The sequence below is a fragment of the Schistocerca nitens genome, chromosome 2 (assembly GCF_023898315.1).
Source record: "Schistocerca nitens isolate TAMUIC-IGC-003100 chromosome 2, iqSchNite1.1, whole genome shotgun sequence".
In the NCBI taxonomy this organism is placed as follows: Eukaryota; Metazoa; Arthropoda; class Insecta; order Orthoptera; family Acrididae; genus Schistocerca; species Schistocerca nitens.
Window position 1 is genome coordinate 911,171,791 of NC_064615.1, and position 15,260 is coordinate 911,187,050.

Consider the following 15,260-nt stretch of genomic DNA (forward strand, 5'->3'; position numbering starts at 1 on the left):
TTATTTGTTGCCTCGCGCATATGTTAATTGCCACAACTGATTTAACCACAATTGTAAAGTTAAAGTCCCATGTAATTCCTTGCAGAAATGTTTCAATAATAACTTTTGTTCTGAAGAAAACTTTTGTAGTCATTTATCTGAGTTTAAAGATTTTATGAATTTTTCCTGTGCTTACTCATGTTGATTAAGCAAAAGAAAATCAGTTGTTTCCTACAAACGAAAATCTAGTGGCCAGCATTGCACTGGTCTGCGCCAAAAATTTCTCATAGGAGCAGATATATAGATAGCTTTATCCAGCGACATCATTGTGAGGCAAGAATTTTTCAGTTTATTCAGGATGATTTCACAGTGCCATGACGCGGCGCTGCTGACGTCAAAACTTATGACTCTCGATATGCAGTCACTCTTTAATGGAAGATCACATTAAAAGTTGAAATTTTATTATTGGAAAGAAATTTTTCTATTGGGAACTTAAAGGAGATTTTTCTGTGGGGAGGTTACACTAAATGTTAATATTATAATTATTTTTTCTTTTGGGAGGTTACAACCAGAAAGGAGTTGCGTGACATAACGGAAGTTGGTAGGTATGTTTCTACACCTCGCGAGTGTTAGTTACCTATGAGACTGGACGTGGTGAACTGATGTTAGCCATCACTCCCTTGTAGACGACAAAGACGTCATTGTCAGCACTTCATTGAGTTTGAAAGAGATCGTGTAATAATGCTACGAGAAGATGGATGTCCCTTCTGCGATATTGCAGAAATTCTTGGTGTTGTGTTGACTGAAGAGCCGAAATGCACGCGTTTTAGCTCACGCAGGCTGGCGTGAGGAGGGAAGAACTATACTGACGTGAGGTCTGGAACATGACAAGGAATTAGAATTCATAAAGCGGACGTAAGTAGTTTGATACTTAACTTTAAACCATTAATGATGAACGTCGCTCTTGAGGGTACAAGAGTCACAATATTATCTGTTCAGAAGACATAGTAACTGGATATGGTCCGCAGCTCGTGGTCGTGCGGTAGCGTTCTCGCTTCCCACGCCCGGGTTCCCGGGTTCGATTCCCGGCGGGGTCGGGGATTTTCTCTGCCTCGTGATGACTGGGTGTTGTGTGTTGTCCTTAGGTTAGTTAGGTTTAAGTAGTTCTAAGTTCTAGGGGACTGATGACCATAGATGTTAAGTCCCATAGTGCTCAGAGCCATTTGAACCATTTTTGAACTGGATATAGCGCCTTGCTAGGTCGTAGCAAATGACGTAGCTGAAGGCTATGCTAAACTGTCGTCTCGGCAAACGAGAGCGTATGTAGACAGTGAACCATCGCTAGCAAAGACGGCTGTACAACTGGGGCGAGTGCTATGGAGTCTCTCTAGACTCGACCTGCCGTGTGGCGGCGCTCGGTCTGCAATCACTGATAGTGGCGTATACTAACGGACCGCGGCCGATTTAAAGGCTACCACCTAGCAAGTGTGGTGTCTGGCGGTGACACCACACTTGGCAATAATGCAGCCACTGTACCTTTTCTATTGGGAACTTAATCGAGATTTTTCTGGTGGAGGTTACACTAAATGTGAATATTACATGTATTTTTTTCTGTTGGGAGGTTACAACCAGAAAGGAGTTGCGTGACATAAACGGAAATTGGTAGGCATGTTTCTACACCTCTCGAGCGTTAGTTATCTATGAGACTAGACATTGTGAACTGATGTTAGCCATCACTCCCTTGCAGACGACAAAAACGTCATTGTCAGCACTTCGTTGAGTTTGAAAGATGTCGTGTAATAGGGCTACGAGAAGATGGATGTTGCTCCTGCGATACTGAAGAAAGACTTGGCAATAATGTAGCCACTGTATGTACCTGATCGGTGGCAGCGGTGGTCACGAGAATGTATGATTGCAGGAGGAGTGCGCCACAGACGGTCACGTGGCACTACTGAGAGGGAAGAACGTCGTGTCCAGTGTATGCCTCTGGTGCATCGTACTGCATGCATCATAATGCATCTACAGCAGTAATGTGAGCAGCATTTGGCACCACTGTGACACAACGAACTGTTACAAACCGGTTACTCCATGGACCGCTCGAGCGAGACACCAGCATTATGCGTTCCACTGACCCCAGTGACTTCAGTAGCGTAAAGTGAGAACTCAATGGAGGCAGGTTGGAGGGCTGTAGTGTTTTCTGATGAAAGCTTGTTCTGCCTAGAAGGCAGTGATGACTGTGTGTTGGTATGAAGAAGGTCAGTTGACGGTCTGCAACCATCCCGTCTGCGTTCGAGACACATGGGTCTACGTGTGGATTTATGGTCTGAGGTACGATTTCGTATGACAGCAGGAGCAGTCTCGCGGTTCTTCCACGCATCCTGACGTCAGTTTGGTGATTCGGCCTTCTGTGCTGCCCTTTATGAACGGCATTCCAGGGGCTTTTTTGCTACAGGACAACGCTCATCCACATGACGCTGTTGCAGCCAAACATGCTCTTCAGAGTGTCGACATCTTGCCTTGGCCTGCTCGATCAATAGACATGTTTCCAATTTAACACATATGAAACGTAACCAGCAGACAACATTACCGTCATCAACAACAGCATTATACGTTCCTGTATTAGCCTAGCTACTGTAACACACATTGAAGTTCATCCCACAAACTGACACTCGGCACCTGTACAACACGATGCAGACACGTTCGCATGTCTGTATTCATAATTCGGGTGTCTATACCGTTTATTAATGTACCAGCATTTCACATTTGCAATAGCTTATCTCGGGTTTCCATTAATCTGTGATCTTGCAATGTTAATCACTTGAATATGTTACATAGAAAAATGTAATGCTGAAATTTCATATCCCTACACCGATTACTTTTGGTCTTTCGATATTTTGTTTCTTATATGAAGCTTTTAGAAGGAAGAAAGAATCGATATAACAATCATTCGTCGTAGAGGTCATGAGAGATGGCGTAGAAACTCTGATTCTGGTATAGAATGAAGGAAAGCGGCGATGCCTTTCTTACGAAACTATCCCGGAATTTTCCTCAGACGACTGAGAAATGGGGCGGAAAACCTAAAACTGGATGGATGGAAGGAGGTTTGAATCGCCCTCCTCCTGAATGCGAGTTCAAATACACATAAGCAAAAAGTGCGAACAACACTCTGATGACCATGGAAGGAGGGGAAAACCAACAACATCAATGAGTAGCACAGACATTCTTCGCTACAGAGCCTAATTCGCGAAGATAGAAGCAACAGGAGAAAACAGAGAAGAGATTTCTTTCATTCTGATAGAACCAAGGTTTCCTTCCTTCTTTGGTACTCAGAGGCGAAACTACACTTAACTAAAATAAAAATTTGCTTGGAGTCGGAAGCTCCTTTCGTGATGTTACGTACTGACCTACAACACTGAAAAACGTCGTCAGGGTTTCGTCGTCACCACAACCTTGACGGGTAACGTCGATGTCGTAGTGCAACGGCCTTTCCTCAGCCAGCAGGTCACTGACGTCTCTTCTACTTTTGCGGATGAGAGCCGCCTGTAACAGACCAGACAACTGATGAGTTTCGCTGGTGTGAGGGTAGTGTTAGCAGCCGGCGAGTGTACACCCACCTTGGTTATCCAGTGACCCGTAAGGTTGCGGAAGCTGCTCGCAGAGAGGCTAACACTGCTTGCAGAGGACGACACACAGTCGTCTGCGAGGAGCTCTCGAGGCGATGCCACAACGAAGAGCGTCAGCAGAAGCTGCCAAGTGCATTCCCAGACCATACTGTCCTCTGAAAAACCAGACAGAACACGATTAGGAAGACTTGGCAAGGTACAGAAGTCGATTCGAATGCACAAAGCCCGACAAAGTACGTAAATCGTCCAGATTTCATGGACGGATGTCAATGTAACTTTGTACACATATTCTCCGTCATCGGGCGTGTAAAGGGTCGTAATTCTACGTGATATGTTGAATTGGCACCAGAGCACATTAAGTGTTGTTCGTGATAGGTATTATTACCAGTCTTGGTAATATATACAGTGAAGTGACAGAATTCATGATCCTTCGTAATATCGTGTCTGACCACCTTTTACCCGGCGTAGTGCAGCTGTAGCTGAACACCACCAGACCACCGTTCCACCTACCTCAAGTGCTTTATCTGCAGCCATGGATGCAGCAGCGAAAAATAAGGGAGGTTTCTCAAATATTCAGATACCCCAAAAGCGTAACCATTGAGGATGGCTTCATGTTACCTACGGCCTGGCTGCCAGCGATTCCATCACGGGGGACCGCATGCGTTCACCGGCCAGCAGCACCACTTGTCCCGCATTTAATAGCATAAATGGTGGCGTTAACGCTTCCACACAGGGAAACACTGCACATTATACAAGCTGCCGATTTGTTATTGTCTACCAATCACCACGAAAGCTGCCTACCAATCACTTAGTAGTGGCACAGGCAACCTGCCAGTACGTTGTTTCCTACCAGTTTCATGCCAGAGTTGCCTTCCAATAAGCCACCAGAGTAAAACAGATAATACCCTGGCGTTCAGTGATCCCCCCCTTGCTCCAACCCCTAATAGTACACATAGCAAGTGTCAAGTGACATCCCAGAGGTGTGACTTTGGTTTTTTTTGGTCATCAGTCTACTGACTGGTTTGATGCGGCCCGCCACGAATTCCTTTCCTGTGCTAACCTCTTCATCTCAGAGTAGCACTTGCAACCTACGTCCTCAATTATTAGCTTGACGTATTCCAATCTCTGTCTTCCTCTACAGTTTTTGCCCTCTACAGCTCCCTCTAGTACCATGGAAGTCATTCCCTCATGTCTTAGCAGATGTCCTATCATCCTGTCCCTTCTCCTTATCAGTGTTTTCCACATATTCCTTTCCTCTCCGATTCTGCGTAGAACCTCCTCATTCCTTACTTTATCAGTCCACCTAATTTTCAACATTCGTCTATAGCACCACATCTCAAATGCTTCGATTCTCTTCTGTTCCGGTTTTCCCACAGTCCATGTTTCACTACCATACAATGCAGTACTCCAGACGTACATCCTCAGAAATTTCTTCCTCAAATTAAGGCCGGTATTTGATATTAGTAGACTTCTCTTGGCCAGAAATGCCTTTTTTGCCATAGCGAGTTTGCTTTTGATGTCCTCCTTGCTCAGTCCGTCATTGGTTATTTTACTGCCTAGGTATCAGAATTCCTTAACTTCATTGACTTCGTGACCATCAATCCTGATGTTACGTTTCTCGCTGTTCTCATTTCTACTACTTCTCATTACCTTCGTCTTTCTCCGATTTACTCTCAAACCATACTGTGTACTCATTAGACTGTTCATTCCGTTCAGCAGATCATTTAATTCTTCTTCACTTTCACTCAGGACAGCAATGTCATCAGCGAATCGTATCATTGATATCCTTTCACCTTGTATTTTAATTCCACTCGTGAAACTTTCTTTTATTTCCATCATTGCTTCCTCGATGTACAGATTGAAGAGTAGGGGCGAAAGGCTACAGCCTTGTATTACACCCTTCCACTCTTATTATTCCCTCTTGGTTATTGTACATATTGTATATGACCCGTCTCTCCCTATAGCTTACCCCTACTTTTTTCAGAATGTCGAACAGCTTGCACCATTTTATATTGTCGAACGCTTTTTCCAGGTCGACAAATCCTATGAAAGTGTCTTGATTTTTCTTTAGCCTTGCTTCCATTATTAGCCGTAACGTAAGAATTGCCTCTCTCGTCCCTTTACTTTTCCTAAAGCCAAACTGATCGTCACCTAGCGCATTCTCAATTTCCTTTTCCATTCTTCTGTATATTATTCTTGTAAGCAGCTTCGATGCATGAGCTGTTAAGCTGTTTGTGCGATAATTTTCGCACTTGTCGTCTTCGGAATTGTGTGGACGATGCTTTTCCGAAAGTCAGATGGTATATCGCCAGACTCATATATTCTACACACCAACGTGAATAGTCGTTTTGTTGCCACTTCCCCCAATGATTTTAGAAATTCTGATGGAATGTTATCTATCCCTTCTGCCTTATTTCACCGTAAGTCCTCCAAAGCTCTTTTAAATTCCAATTCTAATACTGGATCCCCTATCTCTTCTAAATCGACTACTGTTTCTTCTTCTATCACATCAGACAAATCTTCACCCTCATAGAGGCTTCCAATGTATTCTTTCCACCTATCTGCTCTCTACTCTGCATTTAACAGTGGAATTCCCGTTGCACTCTTAATGTTACCACCGTTGCTTTTAATGTCACCAAAGGTTGTTTTGACTTTCCTGTATGCTGAGTCTGTCCTTCCGACAATCATATCTTTTTCGATGTCTTCACATTTTTCCTGCAGCCATTTCGTCTTAGCTTCCCTGCACTTCCTATTTATTTCATTCCTCAGCGACCTGTATTTCTGTATTCCTGATTTTCCCGGAACATGTTTGTACTTCCTCCCTTCATCAATCAACTGAAGTTTTTCTTCTGTTACCCATGGTTTCTTCGCAGCTACCTTCTTTGTACCTATGTTTTCCTTCCCAACTTCTGTGATGGCCCTTTTTAGAGATATCCATTCCTCTTCAACTGAACTGCCTACTGCGCTATTCCTTATTGCTGTATCTATAGCGTTAGAGAACTTCAAACGTATCTCGTCATTCCTTATTACTTCCGTATCCCACTTCTTTGCGTATTGATTCTTCCTGACTAATGTCTTGAACTTCAGCCTACTCTTCATCACTACTATATTGTGATCTGAGTCTATATCTGCTCCTGGGTACGCCTTACAATCCAGTATCTGATTTCTCAATCTCTGTCTGATCATGATGTAATCTAATTTAAATCTTCCCGCATCTCCCGGCCTTTTCCAAGTATACCTCCTCCTCTTGTGATTCTTGAACAGGGTATTCGCTATTACTAGCTGAAACTTGTTACAGAACTCAATTAGTCTATCTCCTCTTTCATTCCTTGTCCCAAGCCTATATTCTCCTGCAACCTTTTCTTCTACTCCTTCCCCTACAACTGCATTCCAGTCGCCCATGACTATTAGATTTTCGTCCCCCTTCACATACTGCATTACCCTTTCAATATCCTCATACACTTTCTCTATCTGTTCATCTTCAGCTTGCGACGTCGGCATGTATACCTGAACTATCGTTGTCGGTGTTGGTCTGCTGTCGATTCTGATTAGAACAACCCGGTCACTGAACTGTTCACAGTAACACACCCTCTGCCGTACCTTCCTATTCATAACGAATCCTACACCTGTTATACCATTTTCTGCTGCCGTTGATATTACCCGATACTCATCTGACCAGAAATCCTTGTCTTCCTTCCACTTCACTTCACTGACCCCTACTATATCTAGCCTGAGCCTTTGCATTTCCCTTTTCAGATTTTCTAGTTTCCCTACCACGTTCAAGCTTCTGACATTCCACGCCCCGACTCGTAGAACGTTATCCTTTCGTTTTCGTTGATTATTCAATCTTTTTCTCATGGTAACCTCCCCCTTGGCAGTCCCCTCCCGGAGATCCGAATGGGGGACTATTCCGGAGTCTTTTGCCAGTGGAGAGATCATCATGACACTTCTTCAATTACAGGCCACATGTCCTGTGGATACACGTTACGTGTCTTTAATGCAGTGGTTTCCATTGCCTTCTGCATCCTCATGTCGTTGATCATTGCTGATTCTTCCGCCTTTAGGGGCAATTTCCCAACCCTAGGACAAGAGAGTGCCCTGAACCTCTATCCGCTCCTCCGCCCTCTTTGACAAGGCCGTTGGCAGAATGAGGCTGACTTCTTATGCCGAAAATCTTCGGCCACCAATGCTGATTTTTTATCAAAATTAGGCAGTGGCGGGGATCGAACCCGGGACCGAAGACTTTTTGGTTATGAATCAAAGACGCTACCCCCCTTTTTTTAAAATCTCATTTTGTTCGTTATAGTTCGTTGCAATTGTTCGTGGCGGACGTCTCCTGACGCCCATTGAAGTTCGTTATTGATCCATTCACTCAGTTTTTTTTATTACAGAGGGCAGCTAACCCTCTGACCGAACACGCTGAGCTACCGTGCCGGCTACCCCTGGACCATGGTGACTTTGATAGCCACCAGGTAACCGAAACAGACTGTATATATGGGAAGACATTTACCAGTATTCGCTAATTAATCGCCCTGAAAAGCACCACAGCAAGACGGTCTAAACCTCTGCTGTTAAGCTGATTTGGTGCTTCATAATAACGTGGCCTGATGCCTAAAGTTATTTTGCTGAAAACCACACTACCCGTGGAACGCTACGATACCTTTGTATGCAGTTGTAAAACGTTTCGTATGTGCTATTAGTTAGTGCTAAGCGAAGTATTATGTTTGATTACGCTATCGTTTGAAAGCTGCAGGAACTATAAACAACGAGATAGGCGGCAGCAAACTTTCTTTGTATATCGTCGTGTTTGTCTAAATTGAATACATGCAATAAGCGTAACAACCATTCTCATTACGGTGGGCGCTGAAAAGCTCGCCGTTGAGCGCCCACAGACACCAAGCACAGAAACACTCGTTACGGTGACACCAGTGGAGAAGTGGTACGGTTCGTTTATGCTGCGATAATACGGTCAGCTCAGATAGAGAGAATAGAGCCCCAGTAGTGTTGCCAGCTGCTTCTTACGGACTAGTAACTTCTTTATCATTGTTATGATTTTCTGTAATGACACCACACCTCAGTTTCGGGTATTTCAACAAAGTCAGTTCGTGTTTCGTGAACTCGAAGGGTCTTTAACGAAGTTATGTATTCCAAAGTCACTGTCCTCCGCTTATTTTTTAGCTGACTCTTTAAACGTAACATAACTAATAGCAACATCTGGTCAGTCTACTGTTTTTGAAATTAATTTTTTTGGAACAATTGCGTCTCTTCTGAAATGCATCTGCACACTTGATATTAAAGCGTGTGATAGTTTGCAGCAGCGCATGCCAAGCAAAATTGTGTTTTATGCAAAATTATATGCATGTACATAATATTGATATATTGTTACGAAAGAGGTAATGTACAGGTTTCATGTTACTTTCTGATATGCACTTCTTCAAGTAATGGAGATATTAATGGTGTTTTTAAGAATCTGAGACAGCCTACAAATGCGTTGTTATACAAACAGGGTGTGAGAAACACCACAAATACAACGCACAGCCATGCCTTACAGGGAGTAGGAAAAACGTTGACGTTCAAAACAGTTTCCAGTAATTTTGAAATTCGTTAACACAGATCCTCTATGGTTTTCAAGGGAATCTTATTCCATACTTCCCACAAAATAGTGGAAGGTGGATGTAACGAAGGAGGAGGTGCATAGCGGTCACACACCCTTCTCTCCAGAGTAGAGCACAAAAACTCAATAATGATGAGGTCTGGCGACTTTCACGGCCAGGAGAGATGCTACAATTCTCCCTCGTGCTCACAAGACCAGTCCTGAACGATGCGAGCTTTGTGGACACGGGCCCTGTCGTCTTCGAGCACATCATCATCACTGGGAAACAAACACTCTACAATACGATGGACCTAATTATCGTTGGCAGTAATGTGACCGTGCGGAGCAACAATGGAGTCATGATTACCGAATCCCCGCCATGGTTCGCTCTTAGCACATTGGGAGGGAAGCTGAGAGAGTGAAACGAGACTCATCTGTCCAAATGATATTTCTAAGTTTAATGGTTTCGGCACTACTGTTTCCTGTTATGGGAATCTGGATCACTGATGTATGGTTCTGAAATTCCAGCTCGCCTTGCAATGCCCTGTTTCTGGAACCCTCTTCATTTTGTTTCAGTGCTGACAGCGACCGTGAGTGCGACATACTATTGTGCAGTGGCTTTTCCAGCTGTCGTCCTTAATTTTTTGTCACAGTTGGTCGGCGTTCTGATTTATGATATGATGTGGTATAAATCTTCGATTCAGTACCTCTTCAAATCACAAACACTTCGGGTCTCTTGGTTACGGAACCACCTGCCATACGAGCACCAACAATTTGCTCACGTTCGAATTGTTTCAGCTGTGACATAACACTACACAGGTCACTGTTCCCATCGCGACAGACACTTGCATCGTATCGAGGCCACTGCGCAGGTGCCGTTCACGGTCAAATACAAAAATACAACAGCGCAACCTCCAGACATGGCTATCACCTGCATTTATGTTCATGTATGTAAGTCCCGCGGTGTTCCCATATTTTTATCCAACCCCGTTATTGAAGACATGTTATTCAGAGGGATATATTCATGGGTGTGACGTGATAATACAATGAATAAAGTCTTGAGTTTTTTATATTTTATAGGAAATCGAATTTTTTGTGTTTTTTTAAGTACTATGATGTTCAGAAGTATCCGAACGGAGTGAATTGCTTTCCGCCTGATTTGTATACGACATACTAAAGTAACTGTCTTGTAGGTCCCTTATCTCTTTTCGGTACACTCGTCTGACAAGTGCAGATGCAAATTAATAGAATAATAATGCTAGTATCAGAAAACACGTTATTAAAAGCGGCAAAGCTTTTAACCCTCATAAACACAAAGTTTTATAAAAATCAAAAGTTAAAAAGGAAGTCTCAACTGATATTATGTGGCGAAAATTTTTGTACTTGACCGAAACCCGGATGTTCCATCCAGAAACTATAGTTCCCGTTGACTAACCATGAAATATCTTAAATATGATTTCAGCCACACGTAACAAAGTACATACGTGTTCAAAATCGAAATGACGTGACGTAAGGTATTTGTTAGACGGTGATTGAAATCCAATACATAATGTGATTGTTCCTTCAACGGATATAACAGAGATAACTGAAACTGAAACGACGAGAAGATAGAAGTTTCGGCTTACCCGGATTTGAATCCTGCATCTGTCGACATTGTTTTATAGTCACCAATAGAGGTCAAATAACGCTTCCATTCAGCGTGCAACATCGTTGCATGTACGAATTGGAGATGACGTGACAAAAATTCCGTCTCTGACTGGGAGTCAAAATCGGCACCAATCAAGATTGTTGACAACGCACGAAGAAATTTTAGAAATCAGGATAGTTTGTACCTTTAGTTATAGCTATAAAATGACATGATGGGAATTTTTGTGCCGGAACAGGATTCGAACCTAGACACCTGCGTATCGTGGAGACCTCGAAGAGTTAGCACGAAATATGAAACCGTATCGCCCCGAAGCGGTCAAACCCGCGAAAGAACAGATCTCTCTTAGAATTCCAGTCCAGCACAAGTATTTTCAACGTCTCAAGTACAAATACATAACATTGGTTTATTAACAAATAAAAATTTGTGGTGTAAGAGCTGTTACTGCTGATAACCTTTAAACTTGCCGCGACTTTCCACCCTACACCCACTTTTCTCTCGTCGGTAGCGAAGGGACAACAAGTTTAATGTGGATTTGGAAAAGCTGTGAAATTTACATGTTGTTCCCAGAGACGAACAACGTCTGTTCGTGCATATCAAAAGCACACAAAGTCATACTCATTCCAACAGAATAGCGAACTACACACACACACAGCTGCCTCATGATTTTCTAGTAATAGAGGATACTACACTCTGGATGAGAATACTGACTTCCAGGAGGTGAAATACAGCCTCTTTTCCTTGAGCGTCCGTCCGCAGCTCGTGGTCGTGCGGTAGCGTTCTCGCTTTCCGCGCCCGGGTTCCCGGGTTCGATTCCCGGCTGTGTCAGGGATTTTCTCTGCCTCGTGATGAATGGGTGTTGTGTGCTGTCCTTAGGTTAGTTAGGTTTAAGTAGTTCTAAGTTCTAGGGGACTGATAACCATAGCTGTTGAGTCCCATAGTGCTCAGAGCCTTGAGCGTCCGCATCACCTAAAAGAGCTACCAAGGCAAGCCAATACGTTTCTTTAGTTTGATTTTGTAATCAATAAAATAAAATCACATAGTGGCCATCTGCATCTTTCATGGTCAGATAATTGAGGCGAAGGTTTCTGAATATGATATCGGGCTCATGGCCCAGAACAAAATTTTCAGAAGGTAACCTGCTTTTTAATTTTTGTTTATTATGATAAATTTGAGATGACGAGCGTTAAAGATACGTCATATCCAATAACGTGTTTCGTGATATTTGTATTATCACGGTAGTAATTTGCATATAGACTGGTAACCATACAGGGCAGTGTTTTCTAGTGGTCTCTGGCAGTATCCGTTTGGAGTAAGTAAACGACTGTACCGGAAGTAGATTAAAGGGCCACAATAAAGTTATGTAATCTGTGTTTCGTACAAATCAGAAAGAAAAGAATACTTTTAAGCATCATATTCACTCTTGGGCATACAGTTTGGTAATGTATTGAAATCAGTAAACATAAGCCTTTCATGCAAAGAATCGGCGTTTTTCTACTTTCTTTTAATTATTTATAACTTCAAACATTATATCTTGTATCCACACCTATGCGTCAAGACATACAATCACGTGACAAAGAACACTACCCATAGGACAGCTTAATTAAGACGCGAATTATAAAGCCTACAATTAGGTCAGAATAGTTGGTATAACAGTATGGAACCAAATGTTATTTTTTTTAGAACTTAAACTTTTTTTTTTTTTTTTTTTTGCCCGCGTCTCGTGGTCGTGCGGTAGCGTTCTCGCTTCCCACGCCCGGGTTCCCGGGTTCGATTCCCGGCGGGGTCAGGGATTTTCTCTGCCTCGTGGTGGCTGGGTGTTGTGTGCTGTCCTTAGGTTAGTTAGGTTTAAGTAGTTCTAAGTTCTGGGGGACTGATGACCATAGATGTTAAGTCCCATAGTGCTCAGAGCCATTTTTTTTGTATGTTGAAGAGGCAACGTCGCTTGATTGTATAAATCTGAACTTCAATAGTCAGGCCATTCTCACATATTGGCTTTGAACCACGCCACCCCTTAGATTTTGAATAAACATCACCAGCAGTGGCGGCAGAAGACACCCTTATCTGCCATCGGCCATGTCGAAGAGAACAGAGGAGCTGACAGAGATTCAAGGAGCTCTCTTGTTCTTGGGGTGGGAAACTGCCCTCTAAAGTCAGAAGAACAGAGATGATCCATAACATGAGAATGCAGAAGGCAATGGAAACCACAGCACTAAAGTCACATAATATGTACCCACAGGACATGTGGCCCATGATTAAAAAAATTGTCACAATGATCTCTCCCTCAGCAAAAGATTCCAGACTAGCACCCATTCGGATCTCTGGGACAGGACTGCACAGTGGGAGGTGACCATGATCAAAAGATTGAATAGTCCGACGAAGGATAACGCCAACAATTCGGAGCGGGGAATGTCAAAAGTTTTAACGTGGTTGGTCTAACAACCCTACCACAACAAAGGTCAAAATTTAATAATGATTGTGGTGTTGCTCATGCTGCTAAATACTGCATTTTCGGGCAACAACAAAGTTATTATGTGGCAGGTGTCATTAGAGCACAGTTAATAAAGTCATTTCATGTGATAATGAATAAACTAGGCATTCATCTTTTCGTGTTTCCCACGCTGGTCTCGTTGTAAAATCATGGCTCAATCGTCGAAAATCTAGGTGGTGATGATTTCAAGCTCAGATACAAAGAGGCCTAGGTTTTTTTTATGCGACATTTAGAAGTTTTATAGATGTGTTTCACAAACCATTCTTGAAGATTAAACCTTTGAAAGTTAGCACAATGGTGATGTAAAAAATAATCAACACTCCGGATTTAAGTTACACTTCCTTTTTATTGCTTTTGTTGCAATATCGCATAACACACAAAACATCACTTCACAATACAAAACATACTTGAAAACATCTTCCTCACTGTTAAAAGTTCACATTTTATAAGCTGACTACGTTATGCGTCTTTCCAACATGACGATCGACTCTCTAATTAACTAACTAATAATCGCTTACGCGCCCAAAAATCGGAGTTACAAGTACGTCATAGATCATAGTGACAAAAGAAAGAATACACATAAGAATAATATCGTTGCAACATAAACATATCGATCTATCAAAGTATCTCTACATTAATGAAATCAAATCTGAATGTTGTCTCATAAATATGTTAACTGTAGTGTCGGCAGACTTGCCAACACTACGCACACTAATTGAAAGAGGCGGTCAAGATGCACGCGCTAACTCACGAAGGATGGAGTGAGGTCTGAAACAGGAGACTTAATGAATGCTATAAAGAAAAGTACGTAGCTTCTGGACTACTTAACTTTTAATACAGCCTTTGTATACATCGTTCTTGATGAGACATCTGGAGATTGTGGCGATACAAGTGAGGCACTTTAATTACAAGCTATTTAAGGCTAATGGCGCCTTGCGAGGTTGTAGCCATTAACTTAGCTGAAGGCTATTCTAACTGTCTCTCGGCAAATGAGAGCAAAGGCTTCGTCCGTGTAGTGGCTAGCAACGTTGTCGTACAACTGGGGCGAGTGCTAGTCAGTCTCTCGAGACCTGCCGTCTGGTGGCGCTCGGTCTACGATCACACAGTGGCGACACGCGGGTCCGACATGTACTAATGGACCGCGGCCGATTTAAGCTACCACCTAGCAAGTGTGGTGTCTGGCAGTGACACCACATTAACTACTTTACAGAAACACAGTAGAATACTGCTGGTATCGAGAGGTTCAGGTGAGCTGCCGTAATGGTTACGTAATTCAAGTACCATTACATTGGGAAGCTAAAAAAACTGTTAAGGGAAATACAAAGAGTCAGTCAAGAAATGGTGAACTTAAATGTAAAGAAGATGAGGATTTATGGTCAGATTAGTGTAGGGCAATATCAACAGCACCAGAAAATTGTATAACGGGAGTAGGATTCGTTATGAGTAGGAATATGGGGCAGAGAGTGAGAGTTCAGTGATAGGGTTGTTCTAATCAGAATCGACAGCTAACCAATATAAAAAACGATATTTCAGGTATACATGCTGACAGCTGGCATTCGAGAGGACGACGGTTCAATCCCGCGTCCGGCCATCCTGATTTGGATTTTACGTGATTTCCCGAAATCGCTCCATGCAAATTCCGGGATGGATCCTTTGAAAGGGTACGGCAGACTTTCTTCCCCATTCTTACCTAATCCGATGAGGCTAATGGTTCAAATGGCTCTGAGCACTATGGGACTTAACATCTGAGGTCATCAGTCCCCTAGACTTAGAACTACTTAAACCTAACTAACCTAAGGACAGCAAGCACATCCATGCCCGAGGCAGGATTCGAACCTGCGACCGTAGCAGCAGCGCGGTTCCGGACTGAAGCGCCTAGAACCGTTCGGCCACAACGGTCGGCAATCCGATGAGACCGATGACCTCGCC